Source organism: Drosophila nasuta, chromosome 3, assembly GCF_023558535.2.
Source record: "Drosophila nasuta strain 15112-1781.00 chromosome 3, ASM2355853v1, whole genome shotgun sequence".
NCBI classification, from domain to species: Eukaryota; Metazoa; Arthropoda; class Insecta; order Diptera; family Drosophilidae; genus Drosophila; species Drosophila nasuta.
This window is the reverse complement of record NC_083457.1, coordinates 3,399,660-3,405,087: the sequence shown is the minus strand read 5'-3', so window position 1 is coordinate 3,405,087 and position 5,428 is coordinate 3,399,660. Positions and strand designations below refer to the sequence as shown.

General features: G+C 34.4%; 1 long non-coding RNA gene across 1 annotated transcript; it reads right to left on the bottom strand.

The window, feature by feature from the left end:
- Window positions 1–2,065: 2,065 nt before the first annotated feature.
- Window positions 2,066–3,130, bottom strand: LOC132790185 (uncharacterized). Its single transcript, XR_009632782.1, has 2 exons — window positions 2,981–3,130; window positions 2,066–2,876 (listed from the first exon to the last, which is right to left on the bottom strand). It is a non-coding gene; the product is annotated as an uncharacterized LOC132790185 (long non-coding RNA).
- Between the last annotated feature and the right edge of the window lie 2,298 nt (window positions 3,131–5,428).

Genomic DNA, 5,428 nt, shown 5'->3' with positions numbered 1-5,428 from the left:
AACTCCAACACCATCTATATAATAACTGTACTTATATAGTAGTCTTATGTATATATTATATATACTTTGATAAAAAATAAAGAGGGTGCTTCTAGTATAAAAGTGCTCAACTGAAGGTTTATACTGAATATTATCAGCTATTTATAGCTGATAATAATAGCCAGAAATCAATAAAAACAAATTTGAAGGCCATGAGAATATATTTTGGTTTGTACATATATGTCTTTATCAAGCTTGACTATTTATACAAATAATGAAGAAATTACAACAGAGAAATACTCTCTTCCATATTTGTTGGAGATGTTGATGTATTCTAAATTGAAATTACTTCATTAAAATAGCTTACAATGGGGATAGAATTTGGTAATATTGGTGTTTTTATTATATCAGGAAAGTCTTCTTTCACAATATCCTGCAGTGTGTTTGTATCTGAACAAAACATCTAATTGTACTACTCAGATAGTGAAATACATGTAACAGAAGCCAAATTTAATTTTAATGCAACCAAAGAAACTCTTATGATTTGTAAATTGGATACCATTGATGTACACGTGATTAAATAAATACAATAATTTATAAATGTATGATTCAACTATTATTTTTAATATTATTCTTCATGCTCCTCATCATCATAATTATCATCATCTGCTACATTTTCGTCATGAGAATCTGCTTCATTTTCTCATCTTCTCTAATTTCATTACCAATGAAATTGTTGTCGTCAGGACTCCATATAATCATCATAGTGTGATATAACAAAAGTTGATGAAGTGACTTTCATTAACTACTTTAATGGAGATGACAATAGAATCAACAATGCATTCGTTGGAGAAATGTAATCAAAATAATAATTGTGACCCTCGTAGCATTTGTTATCGCATTGAGAGTGGCACAAGAGGAGCATTAATTATAATGCAACGTTATCACAATTTAAATGACAGAATGACTAACAACAGAAGAAAACAATAACAGTGTCGATGTATTTTGCTATAATAAAACAACATATAATATAATAGAACAACACTTCCAGATAAGCTTCATTCGCCCACACTTTCCGCTTTTTGCGATTGCGGTTTTTCTAGTTCAAGTTTGCGGTTAATCAAATTAAAACTTAAAGGTTCCCTTCTGATTCTAAGAAAAACAAATACATGAGTCAATGCTCTTGTCCATAATCTTAACCTGACTGAATTAATCAGACTCGAATCTGCAAATATGACTCGATCTGAATAATTACATTATCTAATCAACTAAAAAAAAAGATTCCGGATAAAATTAAGAAATGCAGGGGTTGTCTTATAAGATGGTACGGTGCCCCACCCTGGTCTATACCCACCCAACCATTATCAAAAACAAAATTGGTTTTCATTATTACCCATTACAATTATGTTTTCTTCGGTAAGTTTGTTTGAACTAAATTTAATGTATTCATTTTTTTATTAACTTCTAATAATCAACAACAACAAAAAATAAGAAGAAGAGAATACAACATAATAATAACAATTAATAAAAAACTTTGGCACCTATTCTTTTATGCGCACTACTAGAAAAAAACAATATGCATAGTTCTTTTATATAATATATGGCTAGGTGTATCTACATTTTGTTTTCTTATTTTATTTATTTCTTTTATTTTCTTTTTTTAAACAAATAAGTTTTCTTAAAATATATATATTTTTCATTTTGTGTATTATTTATATTTTTTTTATATTTTTTAATCAAGTTTTAACCACTGTGCTGTAACAAAACGCAATAATAACAACAAAATATTTACAAAAAGTATAGGATTGACCCAAAAGTTAGGGTATCATCCGACAGCTCATATGCTGTTTGAGAAGGTGGACAAAAATACAGTGCAAGCAAAACTGTGGGCAGCTGCTGCGTGGCCGAACAGGCATACATATGTATGTATGTACATATGTATGTATGTACATATGTATGTATATATGTAAATATATATATACGAATCTTTCTGTTATCAGAACTTCTTTTATTCGGACGACCCGGACTTATCACTTACCAGAACAGAACTCCACAACGAAGGCCTTCACAATGTTGTTGCTGTTGGTTGATAATGTTTTTTTTTTTGTTTATATACTTTATAGGGTATATATATCTCGTTTTGTTTGACGCACTCACTTTATTGTAATTATTGTCGTTTTGCAGCACAGTGTTATTTTGTGGTTATGGTTTTATAATATTTTTTATTATTTTCACTATTTATTTAATTATTTATTAACGAAAATGTTTCGATTTGAACATACTATACCCTTTAAGACCTAGGACACAATGGCAACAGAAGAAAGCAAAAAAAAAAAATGATAGCGCAAAAAAAAATAAGTGCCAAATCACAATTTAATATTTTCAAGTATCTTCTTATAAATAAATTATTATATATTTATCTTTTATTTAAAAAATTTTTTTTCCCAATTTGTTTTTTTTGTTGGCTTTTACAACTTCACTGTTGCGCCTGTACACTACACGTCGATTGTATGACCTTTTATTGTTAACTTATTATTTTTTTTTTATGGTCATAGTGTATTTTAGACAGTTTTTTAGACACTACACTGGTACACACTGGAGAAGATGAGGATGCTGCGACGAAGAGGAGACGGCGGAAAGACTTGCGCTGCTCGGCACAGTGGTACAAGAGTGCTCAGGCCAGAGATGCACTGCAATCCAATGCTGTCGCCTTCTTGGTTCTTGTTCTGCAGGCAACAGACCCAGAGATGCCAGTCCACGACACGAAATAGTCTGCCTCCGCTGGCCAAAATATGACGGATTCGTGGAATCAAAATCCACTACAAGAGTTAGGATTCTATCCGTTCATCCGTATTATTTTTGTATGAATAATGACGGCTTAGACGAATTTTTATAAGCTACATACAGAAAAAAAAATTCGAAAAAATAATATAAAAATTTGATTATCTCACAGATTCGAAAAAATAATATAAAAATTGTATTATCTCGCAGAAATAATTACCTTTTATCAAGCGGAACGAGCTGTGTTAATTATTTTGCTCAATGGCAAAAAGCACCAGTGGATGGATGCAATAGTTGTTGGCAGATTATATTTTCTGCAGATGTATCATATGTGCAGAATTTCGACCACTCAGATGTCAACCGTCTCGGATCGTAGTTCAATTAGAAATGAATGCGAGCTCTCGTTGCCCAAGCGACAAGCGACAAAGCTCGTCTCATACGATCGTGCGATCGTTCAATCGCTAGACTCGCTAAACTCACCACGGAGGGGAAACTGCATTTGCAGAGGTGCATGTCCCTTTATCGTGCACTGGTTTGTGTCTACGCTAACTTTGAGCGGCAAATTTCAAATCCCAAGGGCTTAAGAGATTTTACGAAAGTTGGTGTCATTTGCGACCATTTCATAAGTAATATGAACCCAAATTGTTTAATTGTTTTACTTTTACACAGAAAAAAAGCATTTCAAATCAAGATTTTGTCCCAACCAACTAAGAATTTTAGTCTAACAAGTAAGAAAGCTACAGTCGAGTGTGCCAGACTGTGAGATACCCGCTACCCACTTTGAATCAAAGCAAAACAGCGGTATTATTCTCAAAATATACCGAAAAAACTAAAAATATACATAAAAATATACGGTACAATATACTAGATTGTCAGCCAAAGCAACTAAGACCCTTAGTAAGTGGGCGTTTTGTCCATACAAAAGTATTTATTTAATAACTTCGACAGGAATCGCAATTACTATAGTTATTATTGTATATACCAACAAATAATAAAATAACAAATGCCATCGAAAATTATAGCTCTATCTCTTTTAGTCTCTGAGTTCCAGTGTTTCATATGGACAGACGGACAGACAGACAGACGATCAGACAGATAGACAGACGGACATGGCTAGATCCTCTCGGCTGTTGACGCTGATCAAAAATATATGTACTTTATAGAGTCGGAGATGCCTCCTTCTACTTGTTACACACATTTCCTGCAGGCACAAAGTTAAAATACCCTTCTACCCTATGGGTAGCGGGTATAAAAAGTGCATCAAGAACATAAAAATCTTAATGTTTTTAATTTCTAGAACATTTGAAATCATCATAATGTTCTTGATTTTAGAAACTTTTTTTTTTTTTTGGAATACTTTACTTTTTATGATGCATAAGTTGGATGATAATCCTTACAATTATTAAAAGCATAAGTTTTGAAAAAATCTTTGTACTTTTAACAACAACATTAAACTATAAAAATAATCCCTTTTTTTCTCTGTGAATAGCTTCAATTGACTATTTTATTTCTTGCTCTTTTCCAGTTGATAAGGAAAATGTTTCTCCCCCCAGCGTGAGGCCCACTTAAAAATTCATTGGTTGGAGGGGGATGTGGAGGAGACTGGGTATATGGCACTCGTAAAATTCCCAAGTGAGACATAATAATAAAGCAACAAAGACAATTCAGCTCGTAAAAATACAAATAAATGTTATAAATGTTGCCATAAAATTACAACAAAAGTGGCAACGTGGTGGCAACGCTACGCCCTTCTTCTTCTTCTTCGTATTTTTTCGTAACTGATTGATACACAGAGACATCTGCGTGTGAGTGTGCTCTTGAGTATATGTAGGTGTGTGTTTGTGTGTGTGTGTGTATCGCGGTGTCGCCTTGCGTGCCAAAAACAATGTAACATTTTCAGCCACACACACATATACACAAGTGTATATACAGCATGCGTATGTGAACTGACATGCAATGAGGGCGAGAGCATACGTATGTGGATGAGGGGGGAATGGCGTAAAGGGGGAAGGGAGAGGACGAGTCAGTGACGAGTGACGCCGAAAAAGAGGCAAACACACAGGAAACAAATGACAAAAAATATGTTACAAAGTGTCGCACATGACAGGAGCCACACTCACTCACGCACACTAACACTTTGGCACACCGCATCACACACACACACACTCACTTACACATACAAGAGCAGATAGTGAAGCATCTACAGCAAGCAGCAGCTCTTCATGTGCTCGCTGGCAACCAACTTCACAATGTTCGCTGCGAGCGTTGTGCCATTTTACTTTGTCGTTGGCTTTGGCTTTGGCTCGACTCTCAGTCCCTCAGTCCCTGTGTGCGTAAAGGAGACAGGTAACTGTGTGAAAGAGAGACAGAAAGAGTAGTAGAGGCTCCCACCTCTACAAAGAAGGCGGTGGCCCTTTTGTGTCATCGTCGCATTCGTGTCAAATTTATTTTTGTATTTTAGTGTAATTTTGTTGATTACAGCGTTGTTGCCTTTGTTTGCCGCTGCTTTTGTGTGTGGCAGCATGTGTATGTGTGCGTGTGTGTGTCAGTGTGTGTTCTTGAATGTGCAATTTATTTGGAGTGATCCTAAATTATATACGAGCACGTCTACATACAGACATAACACACACACACATACATATGTGAGTATATTACATTGGAAGTGATT